The sequence below is a fragment of the Procambarus clarkii genome, chromosome 51 (genome assembly GCF_040958095.1).
Source record: "Procambarus clarkii isolate CNS0578487 chromosome 51, FALCON_Pclarkii_2.0, whole genome shotgun sequence".
Lineage (NCBI taxonomy): Eukaryota > Metazoa > Arthropoda > Malacostraca > Decapoda > Cambaridae > Procambarus > Procambarus clarkii.
The window spans coordinates 18,431,919-18,452,398 of NC_091200.1; the positions used below are offsets into that span (position 1 = coordinate 18,431,919).

Below are 20,480 nucleotides of genomic sequence, written 5' to 3' on the forward strand. Positions count from 1 at the left end.
TGTGGAGGTGGCAGGCGAGGGAGGACGAGGGAACCACAACTGGATTTAACTGTGTTTTGTTGTGAATATAAAGCCCTGTTTATGGATGGTTTGGGGAAGACAATCCGGTAGTTAGCGTGAGCGTTGGCAAGTGAATGAACATAATGCCACCAGGTAAAGATACAAAACTAGACATTTCCAGTACAGAAGTCATGAATGCGAGATGCGTGACCTAGCGGGGCGGGGCGGGGCGGCGGTCACAGGTCCGCTCCAGCGGTCACAGCCTCACTACAACGGACTAAAGTGCCCGAACCTAACCTAACCTAGGACCCACGAACGGACAACGGCACATCCAAGTCAACTTAGCGAGCCGCTGTAATTTTCAGTACACCGTACTATGACGTTGGGGATTATATTCTATGTCAAAATACGAGGCGTTACGCCAGAGGGCAGGGTGTACACCAGCCACTACAGCTACAGGGAAGCCGGTCGGCCGAGCGGACAGCACGCTGGACTTGTGATCCTGTGGTCCTGGGTTCGATCCCAGGCGCCGGCGAGAAACAATGGGCAGAGTTTCTTTCACCCTATGCCCCTGTTACCTAGCAGTAAAATAGGTACCTGGGTGTTAGTCAGCTGTCACGGGCTGCTTCCTGGGGGTGGAGGCCTGGTCGAGGACCGGGCCGCGGGGACACTAAAAAGCCCCGAAATCATCTCAAGATAACCTCAAGAAGCTCTCTGACCATAGTCTTGGTCTGGCAACTCAAATCTATTTCCGATTGTTGTTGTAGTTTTTTCCAAAATGCAGCAGACGACTGTCACCGTGAAGATTATATTGTTACCGAAACAACGTGATTGATGTATAGGGGTTTTGGCCAGATGCTTTTCTCAGTGTTATATCATCAGGAGACAAGGGAAGATATAATCAAAAGAAGAAACTATTATTTTATAGTTTCTAAAGCATTATATATATATATAAAATACACACACACACACACACTTTAAGAGGGCGGAGGATGCACGGGTGAGTCAGAGGGACTGTTGTATTCCTTGAGCGCGCGGGTAAGTTAGCAAGTAAGACGCGTCAGGTGGTGGTGGTGGAGGCCAACACGCCTTACAAATTCATAGCTTAAATATAGGAATGATAAAACGCAAGAAAACTAACTGGAAGTTCTCATTATTTCTGAGCTTGAAATATATATATGAAATAATGAAAAGTCATTATTTCTGACCTTGTTTGTGTTAACTTGGTGGGAGGGGCGAGGTGGAAGACAAGGAAAAAGGAGAGAGAGAGAGAGAGAGAGAGAGAGAGAGAGAGAGAGAGAGAGAGAGAGAGAGAGAGAGAGAGAGAGAGAGAGAGAGAGAGAGAGAGAGAGAGAGAAGAGAGAGAAGAGAGAGAGAGAGAGAGCGAGAGAGAGAGAGAGAGAGCGAGAGCGAGAGAGAGAGAGAGAGAGAGAGCGAGAGAGAGAGAGAGAGCGAGAGCGAGAGAGAGAGAGAGCGAGAGCGAGAGCGAGAGAGAGAGAGAGAGAGAGAGAGCGAGAGAGAGAGAGAGAGAGCGAGAGCGAGAGAGAGAGAGAGAGCGAGAGAGAGAGAGAGCGAGAGCGAGAGCGAGAGCGAGAGCGAGAGAGAGAGAGAGAGAGAGAGAGAGAGAGAAAGAGAGAGCGAGAGAGAGAGCGAGAGAGAGAGCGAGAGAGAGAGCGAGAGAGAGAGAAAGAGAGAGCGAGAGAGAGAGCGAGAGCGAGAGCGAGAGCGAGAGAGAGAGAGAGAGAGAGAGAGAGAGAGAGAGAGAGAGAGAGAGAGAGAGAGAGAGCGAGAGAGAGCGAGAGAGAGAGAGAGAGAAAGAGAGAGGTAGGTAGGTAGGTTGGAACGTTTGGCCAACGATGATGGGTTGCAGACGAGGCTAAATATAAGGCCTACAGGAGGGACACACAAAAGACACACTTCTGCTCACAACAGGAATCATGAGAAGTGAGCTGTATCCCCCGACTGAGTCAAAGAAAACTGACATCAGTGAGTGGGTTTCAATGTCTTGTTGTTCCCGGGAGAAAAAAATGAATGGAAAAATAATTCAATTGACCAGGAAACTGACAAAGTGAAACCCTTGCAACCACACATTAAGAAAATTGCCGGCTACTCACAGATCATTTTGCTACTAACACTGTGGAGTAATATCAGTGTCTTTACCCCTATATACAAGGCCAACCGGAGGATGGTAACCCCAACATCAAGACAATAGAGAAACGGGGCAAGAAAAGGAGAGAACAATGGAGAAGGAAAAAGGAAGAGACGCAAAGGGGGAAAGAAAAAGTGAGAGAAAAAATGAAATGAGAAAGAGAAATAGTGTGTGTGTAAAAAGATCGCGTCACATTTAAGGACAATTTATGAGAGGTGGTGAGGTTGTGGGGAAGACGACACTGCCGTAGTGACGGGGACCGTGTTGGGCCTAACAGGAGGCAGCTTATAACGACCTCAAGCCCCCGCTGCCTCCCGCCCTGGTGAGGGTCGGGCTCTCACTAGTGAAGGCCACACCTGCTGCACTTCCCCCATCTCTTAATTGACAATATACGCATTTAACTCTCGGTAACACATTCCGAAGCCCCCCCCCCCTCAAAACTTCAGAGGAGGGAGGGGGGGGGGGACCTTATCTAGCATCAGAAGGGGCCACCAACAGAGAACCCCCTCCCCCCCCCCCACCCTTTCAGCTTAAGAGGAGTTCTCGTGCATGATAAACGTGTTTCAGCTCTGTGATATGGTTACTAGAATAAGACACGAAAAAGAAGGCTAGATTGGACTGTATTTTACCAGACTGTCAAAAAGCATTTGGTAACGGTTCCTCCTAAAAGGCTGAAGATGGAGAGGCAAGCAGAGATAACTGGGGAGACATTGAACTGGGTAAGGGACTATCTGATGGACAGAAAATAGAGACGAGGCTTCACGTCGGAGGAAGGTATAAGCGGAGTTCTCCAAAGGTGGGCCCCTGGGGGCCCCTTGTTGAACCTAATATATGTGAATGACCAACTAGAGGGAGCTAGAGCTAGAGCTTCCCCGTAGTCATTGATACGCATGTCCTCCCCACCCCATCCCCCTCCTGGTGGTGGCCGCTGCCACCCCCCAATTGTGGGGCCGCTTCTACCCCTCAATGGTGGGGACCGCTGCCACCCCCCCCCCCCCAACAATCCCCCACCAGCGGTGACTGCTGTCATCCACTGAGCCTTACGAAGAGGTCATATTTTCCACGTGGCGATACGAGAGTTGAGTGGCTTGTACTATCAGTAGCGGACGCCAGTGATGGCGTCACAGGCCAGCTGACACTTGGGTTATCAGCCGCCAGGGCTCTGGGAGACGGACGGACGCTCCGTCTGACTGACAGGACTCCCTCGCTCCCCATCCTCCATCCCTATCTTAACTCCCTATCCTCGACATGTCCTTCATGCCTTCGCATCAAATAAGTTTCATACTGACGTCATGTAATCATTCTTTATTATTATGGATTCCAGTATTTGGATTTAAAACACTCGCGGTGCGGAATTACCAACATCTTGTGTTGATAGTTCACTGTGCTTTATGCACCAATGAAAATAAATTTATAAGGTCTGCCGACTAAGTGAGAGAATGTATTTACTATTTGATCCCCCGCCTTTCTTACTGTTATCTTGAGGTTATCTTGAGATGATTTCGGGGCTTTTTTTTTTTTTTTAGTGTCCCCGCGGCCCGGTCCTCGATCAGGCCTCCACCCCCAGGAAGCAGCTCGTGACAGCTGACTAACACCCAGGTACCTATTTTACTGGTAGGTAACAGGGGCATAGGGTGAAAGAAACTCTGCCCATTGTTTCTCGCCGGCGCCTGGGATCGAACCCAGGACCACAGGATCACAAGTCCAGTGTGCTGTCCGCTCGGCCGACCGGCTGTTGGCATCTTATGGACCTTTGTTCCTCTATCAACTCGTATTCCCCTACAACTCTCACACACACATACATGCCTAGGAGGCCGCCCGTAGTGGCTGCCCACCCAGCCCGTCCTCCTAAAGTTTCCCAACGTCAAGAAAACAGTCAATTTAAAGTGGTCTCTCCTAACCTACCAGAGGACCCAAAACAGAAAACGGGACAGTACGTCACTTTCGCCAGCCGCTTCCATTTTCTAACACGAAAACTTTTGTCGTTAGATAACGCATACGACCGGAAAGCGACGTTCTTTGTAGGATAAGGTTGGTGATTGATTGATTAAGATTAAGCCACCCAAAAGGTGGCACGGGCATGAATAGCCCGTAAGTGGTGGCCCTTTTGAGCCATTACCAGTATCAATAGATGATACTGGAGATCTGTGGAGGTGCGACTGCACCCTGCGTGACGGGAGATGTCTCCCGTGTGAATGTGTTAAGATGAAGATGAAGCCACCCAAAAGGTGGCACGGGCATGAATAGCCCGTAAGTGGTGGCCCTTTTGAGCCATCACCAGTATCAATAGATGATACTGGAGATCTGTGGAGGTGCAACTGCACCCTGCAATTGCAGGGTTGGTCTACCAGGTGCCTATATATTGCTAGGCAAACAGAGGCCATCAGGTGAAAAACTTTTTATTTTTTTTACTGCCTCTGCTGGGAATCGAACTCGGGCCCTTAGGACATTTATTTTTTTAATGGAGAGCACGGACTAAAGGAGATGCAGGGCATGTGAGATGGGAAAAAATTAGAAATGGAAAATATACCATGATTTATGATGGTAGGCGGGCTGTCCACCTTGCTGACACGGTGTGTGTGTGTGTGTGTGTGTGTGTGTGTGTGTGTGTGTGTGTGTGTGTGTGTGTGTGTGTGTGTGTGTGTGTGTGTGTGTGTAAAAAAAAAAGTTGATTGACAGTTGAGAGGCGGGCCGAAAGAGCAGAGATCAACCCCCGCAAGCACAACTAGGTGAAAACACACACACACACACACACACACACACACACACACACACACACACACACACACACACACACACACACACACACACACACACAGACTTCGTACAGATGAAGGGCGAGACGCAGGTTGCACTCGCTATATTATTGACCTCATCCATGACAACTCCGTCACTGGTAACAATCACTTGGATAAATTATTGTCTTTCTGCATCATAACGAGTGAGGCCATCCAGTCAGGACCACAATGTCATCTAATTACTTAACAACCCTAATTAAATCCTAAACATTACCATCATACTAAATACAAACAAGCTCTTAACAATCATCGTTATAAATCATCATCTCGACTAAAAAAGCCAGAGCAATGATCACGTGACAACGGTAACCACGTGACAACGGTGAACACATGACAACGGTGACCACGTGACAAGGGTGACCACGTGACAAGGGTGACCACGTGACAACAGTGACCACGTGACAACAGTGACCACGTGACAACAGTGACCACGTGACAACAGTGAACACGTAATAGACTATACTGTAGAGACTTAGGACATTATCACCTATTTGCTCTGAGGAATGATACCGAATTTTGATACCGAATGAACAGCGTCTGCGTCCACTCACCGCGGTCACTACTAAACATTTGTATTGACAAAATGACCACACATACACTGGATTACTCCAATTAAGTTTTGGTGTAGCGAGGCTGCTGCTGCTCTCTGCTACACAGGGCCTAGGCCGTGTATGAACCTTATTGTATTTTGAAGTACAGGGCAAAATAAAATCTACCAATATATGACACTACACACAGAAATCACAGTAACGTGATACATCAGATGAACAAATCCACAATGGCCGTGATGAGGGTTCGAAGCCTCATCATGAACATCAGGGCCGTGACGAGGGTTGGAACATCCTGTGCGTAGGTTCGAAGCCTCATCACGGCCCTTGTGGATTTGTTCTACTGTTTGGGGTGACGTATCGATGACACCCAGTTGTATCAGTTCCATTTGCATTGAAACTGTCGTCATGAGTTGTTACAACTCGCATTACTGGTAGAATTTCCTTTTGAGAATTATTACTCAATATAATTCTTAATCTTAGCCAATACACTGTATATTATATAAAGAAGAATTGGGATTTGTACACAATTACTTTAAGATTATACCAGTTATACCGGTATAACTAGTAACTGTATAACATGTAAATACATTTATGGGTAAAGACAATTTTACACGCAAGAGCAATAAATCATAAGCTTATTATTAAGCTTGTGGTGGAACACGTGGGAATACGGTCACTTGGCAGACGTCACACACACTATGACAAGACAAACATCCCGAAGCCCGATATGAGGAGCTGCAACACGCACAAGATTTGTGTGATCGTGACAAGGTGAGTGACCGTGACAAGGTGAGGACCGTGACAAGGTGAGGACCGTGACAAGGTGAGTGACCGTGACCAGGTGAGTGACCTGGCCTGACCACCGACACGAAGCCTACCCCTCTTGCCTGAAGGATATCGCCGCAAGGCACACAAACGGTACAAAAATATGTCTGACTATAAAATCTTTCGAAAAGTACGAGAAAATTGCAACAGTGGTTATTCTGGGACAAGTAGCCTCCACAGTAGCTTCAGAGAGAGGCGAGCCAAACTATGAGCAGCTGGCAAGGCAACCACGAGGCGAATACACATCTCGGGTTCAGTAGGAAAAACAATTCCAAGACTTTTGGTTTATCTGTAGTTGGATCAGAAAACTTGCGATGCCTTGATCGGCAGGGCTGTTGCTTGGAGCGGTTCGCAATTCATTACAACTCTGTTATTCCAGCAGTTCCTGCAGGAACTTGTTCAATTGTCTCCGGCAATATTTCTTATATTTCATAGACAAGAGGGTGGAGAGCCGTGGACCTCTGAATGCTATGTTCATTCAGTGTTCTCTGTGCTTACGGGGCCCCCTTACTATTACTGGCTCTATTTTGCACTTCCTACCATGTATTTCGCTACTATAGGTTCTTTTGTTGTGCACATTTGGGACCTGGCCATTCCAGTATATTCAATGTATATATATTATGCGATACCTCTCGTCTCCTTTCCAGAAAGTACATTTTGAGTGCTTTGAGACGGTTCCAATAACTTAGGGGCTTCAACGTGTCTGTGTCGTATATGTTCTCTGAAATCCGTAAATTTAAAAATAAAATCTCTCCTGCTCTGAAAGAGGAAGGGAGTACCTAGTAGTCAGTATTCAAGGCAGTAGAGCGGAAGTGATATGAGGAACAGAGATGGAATTCCTGGATTTGAAAGAATCCATAATCCACTCTCATTTTCTTGACTGATGCTATATTTGCTTTGTTATGCTAAAAGAAGTCAGGTCGTTCGACACCATTATTTCCCAGACCCATTACATTTGTTTCCCTTGTATACAAGTTGATTTTGGTATCCACCCCCCCCCCAACCTGCCACCAACCAGCCACACTCACTGACCAGCCTACCTATGCCCTGGGGCCGAAGGGAATGTGGCCTGGGTGTAGGAGGTGATATGCGCGGGGAAAATATCCGGAGGAAGATAGCCAACACATATGGTGGAGACGCACACTCTGGAGCCGGGCCTGGACACACTGGAGGCCGCCACCTTTATAACTCACAGCGGCCATCTGATCGCGAAACCGGGACCCAGCAGGAAGCGATCAGCCGCGGAATGAAAGCAAAACAAAAAAGGCGGAAGCAGGTGTTGAGGACGGAAGGAGGGGGGGGGGGAGATAAGGGTAGTGGAGCAAGGGTGGGAGAGCGTGGATAAGAGGGAAAGTGAGAGGGAGGGGGGAGGGGGAGAATAAAAGTGGTGGGTGGAAGCGGTGCGCTGGAGACTTACCGTATGATATTTTAGATTACCAACACAGGCCCGGTACCTCAACCTCTCTCGTACTAGCCTAGCAATACCCAGAGTCCGAGTGAGGCGGCGCTGTTGCTTCAACTCCGGGTTATGTCCGTTTCCGGAGAGCAACACCTCTTGGGCTTGGAATCAGCACCTAGTCAAGGGAGGGAGATATGCCTTCCTGTTTGGCTCTGGCTGCGCTGACGACTCCAGGATCATGGAAGTCCGGTCTGTACTCACCTAGTTGTGCTTGCATGGGTTCAGCTTCAGCTCTTTGGTCCCGCTTGTCAACTGTCACTCAACCTATGTACATATTCCTGAGCCTATTAGGCTCTATCATATCTACATTTGAAAGTGTGTATGGAGTCTGCCTCCACCACATCACTGCCTAATGCATTCTATTTGTTAACTACTCTGACACTAAAAAAGTTATTTCTCATATCTCTATGGTTCCTCTGAATACTCAATTTCCACCTGTGTCCCCCTGTGCATGTACCTCCCTGTGTTAAATAAATTGTCTATCTACCCTATCAATTCTTCCGAGAATCTTGTATGTGGTGATCATGTCTCCCATAGCTCTTCTTTCTTCCAGCGACGTGAGGTTTAGTTCCCGTAGTGTCTCCTCGTAACTCATACCCCTCAGCTCGGGTACTAGTCCGATGGAATGCCTCTAAACCCTCTCAAATCTAGTCTTGTGCTTGGGGAGATACGGACTCCATGCTGGAGCTGCATAATCCAGGAATGGTCTGACGTATGGTGGTGGCGACTCTTAAGACATACGAACGAGATCACACGTAAACACTTCCTCTCCCAGCACTACAGCGGTCAAGATGCTACTGCCAAGAACTTAGTCAAACAAAAAAAAAACCATTTACCTGCCTGATTCACTCCTTAACTGCCGGAGCCAACAGCCAACAAGCAAGCACTACGCACGCAGTATTCTAGGAAGCAAGCCGAGAGGCGGAGAACGCCACACAGCACGATAACTCGGCCACAGTTCTCCTCTTAACCAATGACCCGACGTAGTTTCATGGACAGTCCGGCACACCCTAACAATGAAAAGCAATCACCTATTCCCCCCTTGCTGTTAATACAGTGGCTGTATTTTGATTTGAGTTAAACAAAAAATGTTTTCAACTTGCGGTGGAGTGTAGCGCCGAGGCGCGGATATCCTCCCACGCCCTCTGTGTCACGCTGCCCACTATGGTGTGGCCACAGATCCTGTCTTGCTCTGTTTACCTACACACGCAACACCTGTGAACCACTTGGTCTCTTGCCTCATCAGCGTTAAACACCCGTAATACTCTTACGCTGACCACGTGAATGTGTCCCCTCAAGATGATCACCGTCTACTGGCCTCGTCTGACTGATCCCGCTCCGTATCTCACCAGTGGCTGCTACCGGAAAACTAAATTGCCGCCGTTTGGCTCAGAGCGCTTAAACAGAGCGAAAAGTGCTAACACAAGCATAGACTATCAGCATGTTAAAGTATTACCAAGGATACGCTCAATTTAACTCATTGTATGTGTGAAACTATAGACCCCTTAAAAGATACATTGCATACAGACTTACAGCCTTCTTAAAATAGAAGATAGCGAGGCAACAGAAGGCACCATAACACAGGGTACTTGAACACTGTACAAGCACAGCTTGCAAGCAGTGGGACGTCAGTGAAGGATGTTACAACTGCTTTCAAACTGGATTGGCAGAGGCTCTCGAGAACCGTATTATTGCACCTATTAGGCAATTCTGCTGCCTTTGCAGGATGTGAAATCCGAGGCCTATAACTAATAAACACAAGAAAAGTCAACACCGCACTTGACCCGGGGTGGAGGTGGGCGGAGGAGTGATACGCAGTTGGGCTTCCTCGCTGGACACACAACCTAAGGTCGTAAGAATAATGGAAACTGATTGATTGATTGATTAAGATTAAGCTACCCAAAAAGGTGACACGGGCATGAATAGCCCGTAGGTGTTGGCCCTTTTGAGCCATTACCAGTATCAAGAGCTGATACTGGAGATCTGTGGAGGTGCGGCTGCACCCTGCGTGACGGGAGATGTCTCCCGTCTCTATAGCAGATACCAGCAGCTATCTACATACTCCCAAACTCACGCCCATGCATGTCTAACCTACGCTTAAAACAATCCAGCGATCCCACGTTAATTACGTAACCCTGTAATTTATCACATAAATCAAACAACCCTATTTCCACGCCAGTATTTACCCAGGTCTTTCCCCTACTCTTATCTTTTACACTCCTTGTTTAGCGCTCTGTGTTACTATATTTAGGAATATATATATATATATATATATATATATATATATATATATATATATATATAGGAAGGGAGTACCACCTCTAGCTGGAAGAAGGGGGACCCATAGCCTCGGAGGAAACCACGCATAACGCATTAGAGGGAATGTTTAGATCCCCTCCAATACAGTTTCTGTGTGCTTTTCTCCTACCACCCCCTTCCTTAAATATTTTTTGTGCTTTATTATGCATTTGATGGTTACAAGATATACATGGGTTGATACAAAAATAATAATGCAAAAAGGTGCTTAAAGGTTATGGATCTCTTGAAGAACACAACAATGGGAAACATTGATGAATGTCACAGACGGGTTCGATCATTGTTGCAAGTCAAACACTTCTTCGAATTCCTCTGAAGTTGGACTAGTGCCCAAGACGCAACAGGCATTTCCCCTCTGAATCGCAACACTGAGGCGCTGGAACAAGAAACTTTTTGCTCTCTGGTCTTTTGTAGCGCTGATCAATTTGTCCCCCAATTCCTTCAGGAACTTCAATGCACATTTTCCCCACGAACCGAGGGTCTCCGAGCCGATCGGAACAAAGCTGTAGCAGTGTGCTAGACCTCTGTATTTAATAATTTTCTGCGATTCCCTGAAAGAAGCAGCACCACCGCTTTCACGTGTGCTGTAGTGGAGGTAGGTACTGGCCAGTGTGGCAGCGCACGTGTAGTCCCATACCACTTGCTTACCATCCTTCCAAGGTAGCAAGGTGACCCCATCAGGGCGCTTCTGAGGGTCGTTAGGTCTGGATAAGTGTGGTTCTCTTTTTGCCGGAGTGTCTCTTTGTGTCTCTTTATATATATATATATATATATATATATATATATATATATATATATATATATATATATATATATATATATATATTTTTTTTAACCTGAAGGGGTACCACCTCTGGTGCAAGTGTAGGGACCCATAGCCTCGGAGAAGAAAATAAAGAGTACTCAGAGAAGACCTTGTGGATCCTCACTGAACACTTTGATATTTTCTTCTCCTACCACCCCTATTCTTTTGGTATGTGTGTATATTTATCTAACTTTATTTGAAAATGTCATTACACAATATATTATATATATATATATATATATATATATATATATATATATATATATATATATATATATATACATATCCCCCGTCATCCATTTAGTCACCCCTTACTCTTCGTCTTTCTAAAAAAAATGTAAATTAAGCTTCTTAATGTCTTTATAAAGACAGGTTTCTAAATTCCTGGGATTAACTTTGTCATTGTTCTCTGACGCGTCCAAGTGACTCCATGGCCGGGAGCGATTTCTGAACAGCAGGGAGGCAGTGATAGGGAAATCGGATTCAACGAAAAAATCTGATTTTCTCAGATTGAATATGAGAAAATACTCAGATTCTTAGATTGAATCTGAGAAAATTCAGAGGTACAATATACGCAGGTAGAGACATACAGTAAACTCGGATATAAGACCCAATTGTGCGTGTTTTATCAAGAACCTGACGCCACAAAAACTATAAAAGACTAAAAAAAAAAAAATGACCATGAAATATGTTGACCAACGAGGAGCTGGAGTTTTTAACAGGTTAATTTAGTCATTATTAATTATGCACCCCCATACCCATTCCGTAGGCGGCGGTGGAAAGGGTTACACTTGTGCCTATGTAACCCTTTCCACCACCGACCATGGCATGGGGTATGGGGTGCATAATAAAGGACTAAGAGGCATATAGTAGGTTCAGGAACTAAAACCCCCATAGTTCATTTATATATGGGAGTAGCGATCTTGCCAAGCTTCTTACACAATGTTAATACACATACATATTACATATGTGATAGTCTTTTTATATCTGGTTGGTGAAATGGCTCACAAGAGTCTATACGAAGCAGTTTACAGCTGTGGCTACAGAGTTTACTAATCCTGCTCCACACCCACCCAACTGGGCGACAGCTTTATATACACTCTCCTACAGTAAGCAAACTTTTGCACACTTCTAATAGACCGAGACATTCAAACAGAACCCGCAAAGCTGACACAGATGACAAAGGTATTACTTCAAGAGTTGGCGCAGGACCCCACATCACCCTCCCTCTCCTTCCCAGCGATTTTTTTGAGATATATACAAGAGTTGTTACATTCTTGTAGAGCCACTAGTACGCGTAGCATTTCGGGCAGGTCCCTGGAATACGATCCCCGCCGCGAAGAATCGTTGTTACAACCAAGTACACATTACTGTTGAGTTAAACAGAGGCTACAGTTAAGGATTTGCGCCCAGTAAATCCTCCCCGGCCAGGATACGAACCCATGACATAGCGCTCGCGGAACGCCAGGCGAGTGTTTTACCACTACACCACAGAGACTGGTATACCTTGCGGTTACCGTGTGATGATCAACCCGTCCCGCTCCTGTGCCAGGTAAGTCCACAACGGGCTCACCATAGCCCGTGCTACTTGGAACGTTTTGTTCCCAGTAGCCGAATCTTAAAGAAGAACATTGTGATGATCTCGGGGCTTAGCGTCTCCGCGGCCCGGTCCTCGACCAGGCCTCTTTTTTTTTTGGTACATACACCCCCAGGAAGCAGCCCGTAGCAGCTATCTAACTCCTAGGTACCTATTTACTGCTAGGTGAACAGGTGCATCAAGGATGGTGAACATGGTGGCCTCGTAGCCTGGTGGATAGCGGGTGGCCTCGTAGCCTGGTGGATAGCGCGCAGGACTCGTAATTCTGTGTTGCGGGTTCGATTCCCGCACGAGGCAGAAACAAATGGGCAAAGTTTCTTTCACCCTGAATGCCCCTGTTACCTAGCAGTAAATAGGTACCCGGGAGTTAGTCAGCTGTCACGGGCTGCTTCCTGGGGGTGGAGGCCTGGTCGAGGACCGGGCCGCGGGGACACTAAAAGCCCCGAAATCATCTCAAGATAACCTGGAAGGTGAAAAAACTGCCCATTTGTTCCCGCCTCCACCGGGGATCGAACCTGGAACTTTAGGACTACGAATCCTTACAACAAATGTAAGGATCATGGCAATTATATTGCAGACAAACTAACCAGAGAGGGAACCCATCAAGTGAGTTAATACCAACATACCATCCAATACCAGTAACCCACACACACCATCCAATACCAGTAACCCACACACACCATCCAATACCAGTAACCCACACACACCTATTAAACGAGGATAAAAACGGATCCCAGTTGAAGCACATCCTCCTCCTCCTCCAACAAACCCGTCAACTGCTCAGCCACACTACTCCAACTTGTTATTCGCGACAAATTATTGTTTAACGAGGCAACACTGGCTGGTGTAAGTAGTACAACTCTGTCTCTTAAACATTGTTCAATTTAATACACCTAATACCCATGGAATAAGTTGGTGCATTATAGCTCCTTGGTAATCCAGTCTAACCGGGTCACACATGAAGTAAACATCCCCCTCCCTCCCCTTCAAGTGGCAAGCGTCCCCTCAATGCCACAACATCCTTCTCCTTAAATGGTCACAGATACCACTGGTTCATCCTGTACTGGTGCGACCCGTGTCTGGTTCCGGCGTGTGGCTGGCGTGACGTCACCACGCACGTGGGACGGAACAACAACAACAACACCCCCCCCCCAACCCAATCATTCCTGAGTTGTTTACATTAACCGCACGTGGAGCACCGCCTGACTTGGTGCATTCACGGCCTGACTGACTGACTGACTGTGACGTGTGAATATCAAATTGGAATTGTAGACAAAAAAAAAGTTTGAAAAGTTTACGCTATCCTCCATCCCTGTGGAAATAATTTATGAACACCACAGCTAACAGAGGCAACACACCTGCCTCTCGGGGTACTGCGGCAACACACCTGCCTCCCGGGGTACCGCGGCCACACACCTGTATACCTATATATAGATTAACCTCATTTACAGCCTGAGTTTTGTGAAAACCTCCACACACTTACGCACCACTCAGCCCCACACACACACTAACGCACCACTCAGCCCCACACACACACTAACGCACCACTCAGCCCCACACACACACTGACGCACCAGTAAAAGCCAGGCACCGCTATCTGGCCCTGCTAGCCGAAGTGAGGCATGGGCGCCTGGCTGACCTCATCAGCGCCACCTTTGATATCGTCATGAGCCAGGTTGCCTGCTACCGCACCTGCTGATAACACCCCGCCCACACCCCCTAAACTGTCCCCCTGCATACACGCTCTTAGCACACTAATAGTTCCCACCAGCTTTACCTGTGGACGTTTTCAATTGTTTTTTTTCCTTCTTTCGCTATCGCCAGGCTTCCAAGGTGACAGTCTTGGCCAACCTAGTTGTTGCTGCAGGCATCCCGCATACCCACGAAGCTATTGCAGCTGCTATAGGAACTCTGGCAGTATTTCCACCTTTGTCTCGGCAATGTCTTATATTTGTAGGGAGTAGGTTGAAGAGGTCCATCTAAGATGTTAAGTAAATGATCACGAGAGACTATTCTATTGATCTGATGTACTTGACTGTCTTACAAGAGGCTGTGACCTCAGAAGTATTCTTGACGATTAAAGAACTAGTGTCATTAAGGAACCCATAACCAATCCTATTATTTCTTCGCCCATGTTATCTTGGCCATGTTCAGATTTTTACCACTTTTTTATGAAGTTCTGTCTTGTGCTTTTCTACAAATTTGTTCGGCTTTTGCACGCAGAAATTGTTGCACTCGGGTCCTACTCAATCTCCCGCCGCTCAATGACTTGCCTGATATTAATTTTCCAATATCTTTACCGAATGTTTTCATTATAATTTTCCGTCTACCACAGAAATCTACACAAATCTGTTGGGTGAGTGAGTGCACACGCGTGTGCATGTGTTAGTTAGTTTAGTTCATTTATTATGCACCCCATACCCATCTTGTGGGCGGTAGTGGAAAGGGTTACAGAGGCACATAATGGGCTCAGGGACTGAACCCCACAATTGTGCATGTGTGTATTTACTATTTGTATCTGCTGAATCGAGCTATTGGGACTTGGACCGCGCCTTTCTAATCAATTTGTTTTCATCTATTATTTTTACTACATATATTTCTCTTACATACACACACGCACATCCCCAAGAAGCAGTCCGTAGCAGCTGTCTAACTCCATGGTACCTATTTACTGCTAGGTGAACAAGACACCAGGGTGAAAGAAACTCTGTCCATTTGTTTCCGCCTCTGCTGGGGATCGAGCCCGGGCCCCTTAGGATTACGACCCCAGAGCGCTGTCCACTCAGCTGCGAGACCCCCGCAGGGTGTACCTGGTTACCTGGTTGATGGGATTCTGGGAGTTCTTCTACTCCCCAAGCCCGGCCCGAGGCCAGGCTCGACTTGTGAGAGTTTGGTCCACCAGGCTGTTGCTTGGAGCGGCCCGCAGGCCCACATACCCACCACAGCCCGGTTGGTCCGGCACTCCTTGGAGGAATAAATCTAGTTTCCTCTTGAAAATGTGTAATCACCTAATTGTGCTTGCGGGGGTTGAGCTCTGGCTCTTTGGTCCCGCCCGCTTTGGTGTGTGTGTGTGTGTGTGTGTGTGTGTGTGTGTGTGTGTGTGTGTGTGTGTGTGTGTGTGTGTGTGTATTTACACATATATGTACATATACATAATGAGAAGAGTATTATGTGGGACCGTTGCTGGCAAGCTTTAGAACGCCAGTCACTGATTTCTGTTAATCATCGCTCTTTTCAAGGACTGGACCGGACTCACCCCCTACTGAAGAGGACTGGACTACCCTCTCCACAGAGGGTACTAGACTGGGAGCCCTCCCGAAACTGAGGGGACTGCGCCAGGGCCCTCCCCTCCCCCTCCTCACCCATAGCACTAAGCAACACTGGAGCCCCCCCCCTCCCCCCCAGGTTGAGTAAATGAGTGTGCGATACCTTAAGAGGACGACAAAGGAGCGGAGGGATGACGGAGTAGTCACCGCCGCCAGCGCTGGCTGGCAGGATCCGGGTGGTTGTTGCTTATACCTTAAACTTCATTATTCTGGGCAGTGACTAGCTTTTGCTGATGCTGTGTTGCGCTGATGTTGTGTTGCGCTGATGCTGGGTTGCGCTGATGCTGTGTTGGGCTGATGCTGTGTTGGGCTGATGCTGGGTTGCGCTGATGCTGGGTTGCGCTGATGCTGGGTTGCGCTGATGCTGGGTTGCGCTGATGCTGGGTTGCGCTGATGCTGGGTTGCGCTGATGCTGGGTTGCGCTGATGCTGGGTTGCGCTGATGCTGGGTTGCGCTGATGCTGTGTTGGGCTGATGCTGGGTTGCGCTGATGCTGTGTTGGGCTGATGCTGGGTTGCGCTGATGCTGGGTTGCGCTGATGCTGGGTTGCGCTGATGCTGGGTTGCGCTGATGCTGGGTTGCGCTGATGCTGGGTTGCGCTGATGCTGGGTTGCGCTGATGCTGGGTTGTCCACTACTACATATCCACTACAGCCTGATTGTTCCAAGTGCCTCTTGAAGACATCCACCTTTGTGTCGGCAATATTAAGAACATAAGAACAAAGGCAACTGCAGAAGGCCTATTGGCCCATACGAGGCAGCTCTTATCTATAACCACCCAATCCCACTCATATACATGTCCAACCCGCTGTTTTCTAATGCTTGCTGGGCTACGATGTAATTTATGGCCGTGTGTGTGTGTTCGTGTATATTAACATTACTCTGTTTCAACTATCAAATGAGACTAAAGAACAATCCGATACCCCCAAAGACCAACCATACAGGTGGTAGAGCTTGGGGAAAACTTGTTAATACGAGTATGTAACTTCCAAGTGCATTGGTTGACGGTGTTGGCTTGCGTCATGGTGGAGGCTTCCCCTTGCCGCGATAACAACAATCACTTGTGTAATTTCCTTTTCCTTTAAAGCACTACAGCGCTGTAGCCTTGTAAACTAAAAGCAGGCTCCGTGTACCGTCTGTACCTCAACAATATCAACAGAACGCACTGAAAGAAGCAAGGACTCCTTACTATCTCGGTGCCCTGGGACCAGATTCACGAAGCAGTTACGCAAGCACTTACGAACCTGTACATCTTTTCTCAATCTTTGGCGACGTTGTTTACAATTATTAAACAGCTAGTGAGCCCCGAAGTACCAGGAGGCTGTTTATAACAGTAACAACAGTTGATTGGGAAGTTTTCATGCTTGTAAACTGTTTAATAAATGTAAACAAAGACGTCAAAGATTGAGGAAAAATGTACACGTTCGTAAGTACTTGCGTAACTGGTTCGTGAATCTGGCCCCTGGAGTCCTGTACGTGTTCAATCCCCGACTGTCCAAGTGGTTATGCACCATTCTTTCCCCCGTTCCATTCCAAATCCTTTTCCTGATCCCTTCCCAGTGTTATATAGTCGTAATGACTTAGCGCTTTCTTCCTCATAATTCCCTTCCCTTCCACACTCGTACAGCCATCTGTCAAAACAGCAGTGATTTCCCATGACCAGACACGTTCGAATCCCAGCAACCCACCAAACCTTACGAGGCCGAGGCCCAGAACACGTCATTAATAAGGTGCATTCATTGGTATTTAAAGTCTGCCATCTTGACAGCTTAGTCGATTCCGTTGAAAATGAAAAGTTATTAGGCAAGAGGAGCAAGGTGAAAATGTCTGATCACCAGCACCTCGACCTCATCACCAGCACCTCGACCTCATCACCAGCACCTCGACCCCATCACCGGCACCTCGACCCCATCACCACAGTCTTCCACCCCATCACCTCACGCTTATTTACCCCGCCAATTTGCCGGACCCTGTAGTCTCTAGTGAGAGTGAGAGTGAGAGTGAGAGAGAGAGAGAGAGAGAGAGAGAGAGAGAGAGAGAGAGAGAGAATAAAGCCAGGTATCCATGAGATGGGTGGGGGTGACATCCGGTGGGACAAAGGTGCCTATTATTAATATTAATCTGATGTGGTGGTGGTGCCTTTCCAACACACTACTGAACGTCACACAATTTATAACTCATAATTTACTCTGGTGTCGGAGCTCTATCCAACTCACTCCTTAAAGCACCGATCCTCCTCACAACAAAATATATATATCTTCTAAATCCTTGCATTAAGATCACACACACACACACACACACACACACACACACAAACAGGAAAAGGTCAGGCAGACTGCATTTTCCAAACGGTCGGAAGGACATTGACATAGTCAAGAAAAATAGCATACAAACCTTGAACTGGTTAATTCATCTCCATTTTTGTTTTCAAACCATTATCTAATAGTTTGGCAATTACTGTTGGGTGAGCCGGGTGAGGGGACATGGCGAGTCGTCTTATTCCTTATCTTGTGGTTATCTTGAGATGATTTCGGGGCTTTAGTGTCCCGGTCCTCGACCAGGCCTCCACCCCCAGGAAGCAGCTCGTGACAGCTGACTAACACCCAGGTACCTATTTTACTGCAAGGTAACAGGGGCATAGGGTGAAAGAAACTCTGCCCATTGTTTCTCGCCGGCGCCTGGGATCGAACCCAGGACCACAGGTCCAGCGTGCTGTCCGCTCGTCCGACCGGCTCCCTAAATGGGGGACTTTATCAACGTCTCAAACGTCGTCACTAACCCCGTTATTAAGATATGGATTTTTTGTATTATTTCCATGCAATAAGTATAATTATTTAGAATTATAACTATATGGAATCAAATAATTATTTCCTAGTAATAAGTGCTATTTAACGCAGCTCACGCGCGCTACGATCGTGTTCAATTTACACAAAATATATGACTTCAGGCCTACATCTAGGCCTACACTTTGCTTGTATGGCCAGTTTACTAATCTCCTTCTCTCGCCAGTAATAATGTTAATGGTTCCTCCTCAAATTCGTGACAACGCGACCGTTTTCTTTAATGCCGTTTCAAGTATAACATTTGAAACACAAGAAGTAGCAGGCGCCCACGGGAGTCAGTTATATATTCTGTACTCACCTAATTGTGCTTGCGGGGGTTGAGCTTTGGCTCTTTGGTCCCGCCTCTCAACTGTCAATCAACTGGTGTACAGATTCCTGAGCCTACTGGGCTCTATCGTATCTACATTTGAAAATGTGTATGGAGTCAGCCTCCACCACATCACTTCCTAGTGCATTCCATTTATTAACTACTCTGACACTGAAAAAATTCTTTCTAACGTCTCTGTGGCTCATCTGGGTACTAAGTTTCCACCTGTGTCCCCTTGTTCGTGTCCCACCCGTGCTGAAGAGTTTGTCTTTGTCCACCCTGTCAATTCCCCTGAGAATTTTGTAGGTGGTTATCATGTCTCCCCTTACTCTTCTGTTTTCCAGGGATGTGAGGTTCAGCTCCTTTAGCCTTTCCTCGTAGCTCAATCCTCTCAGTTCCGGGACGAGCCTGGTGGCATACCGCTGAATCTTCTCTAACTTTGTCTTGTGTTTAACTAGGTATGGACTCCAGGCTGGAGCTGCATACTCCAGAATTGGTCTTACATAAATGGTAAACGGGGTTCTGAAAGATTCCTTACACAAGTTTCTGAAGGCAGTTCTTATGTTGGCCAGTCTAGCATATGCCGCTGATGATATTCTTTTGATATTCTTCACAAGCACTAATTTTTGCTTCACAGATCTTTAATTTACTTATCTATTTGATGAGAATTGATGCTATTCGTGATTAAACTATCTACGTAAAACTGCTTTTCTTAGCTATGCAGGACAGTCCCAATTTGAAGGTGGTAACTTAGTTGCTGAAACGTGTTAGTTGATTTAGTAGAAGAATGTCGATTTGGCCGTCTACAATACTTTCACAATCTTGATCTCGATGCCCTCAAGGATATGGCTAGCCTAGTAGCGGTGTATTCAAGTTTAAGTATGTTTATTGAGACATGAAAAAATACATCTCGAAGGGATAGAGTAGCTTAGGCTATTTCTACCCCCCCCCCCAGCAGTGTATTATCTGTGCTTAGGGAAAAACCCCAAATTTATTTTAATTTTCAAATTACGTCCATATTCGGCCATACGGACAAACGGCCAAAAGCGACGTTCTTTATAAGAGGACAGGTTGGGTGTCTGTACTAATGGTCGGTGACTTGTACCCGATAAAATCTCTCTACTTCCATCCTCGTCATATAGTGTGTGTAGTCGACTGGTGTTGATCTCGTCCAAACTTTTATAATCTGAGCAATTTGGAGGATATTGATCCAGACCACTTCAAAAGGCCATATGTGTCAAACACATTAAAACGGTTTCAACCTCAACAAGCCTTAAACCCGTAGGACAGAAAACAGGAGATACTTTTTCACCCATGAGGCTATATGGCATAGTGATAATTGTTACATTATTATTAGGATTGTTAAATGTATGTTCACACTTAAAGTCTGATAGCGAATATCTCCACCTGAAGAATAGAGGTCTTGTCACTTTGTCAAGTGGAACACGCTTGCGAGAACAAAGGTGCCGCTGCATGGGTGGATTGCTGATGTACAGAACCATGAAT

The 20,480-nt window shown here is 46.7% G+C and overlaps 1 protein-coding gene across 10 annotated transcripts in view; it reads right to left on the bottom strand.

Moving 5' to 3' along the window:
* The window catches only part of MESR3 (misexpression suppressor of ras 3), a 187,868-nt gene that overhangs the window by 8,771 nt on the left and 158,617 nt on the right, over positions 1-20,480 (bottom strand). Inside the window, exon 1 of one of the 10 annotated variants that reach the window (XM_045768898.2) lies at positions 9,060-9,148. The exons of 4 other annotated variants lie outside the window; for them this stretch is intronic. The gene's annotated coding sequence lies outside the window, so the exon portion shown is untranslated. Of the gene's footprint in view, positions 1-7,740; positions 8,582-8,618; positions 8,681-8,885; positions 9,149-20,480 lie in introns of those variants that run through there. 5 more of the 10 variants (XM_045768899.2, XM_069304055.1, XM_045768902.2 and 2 more) reach the window with 5 other exon arrangements.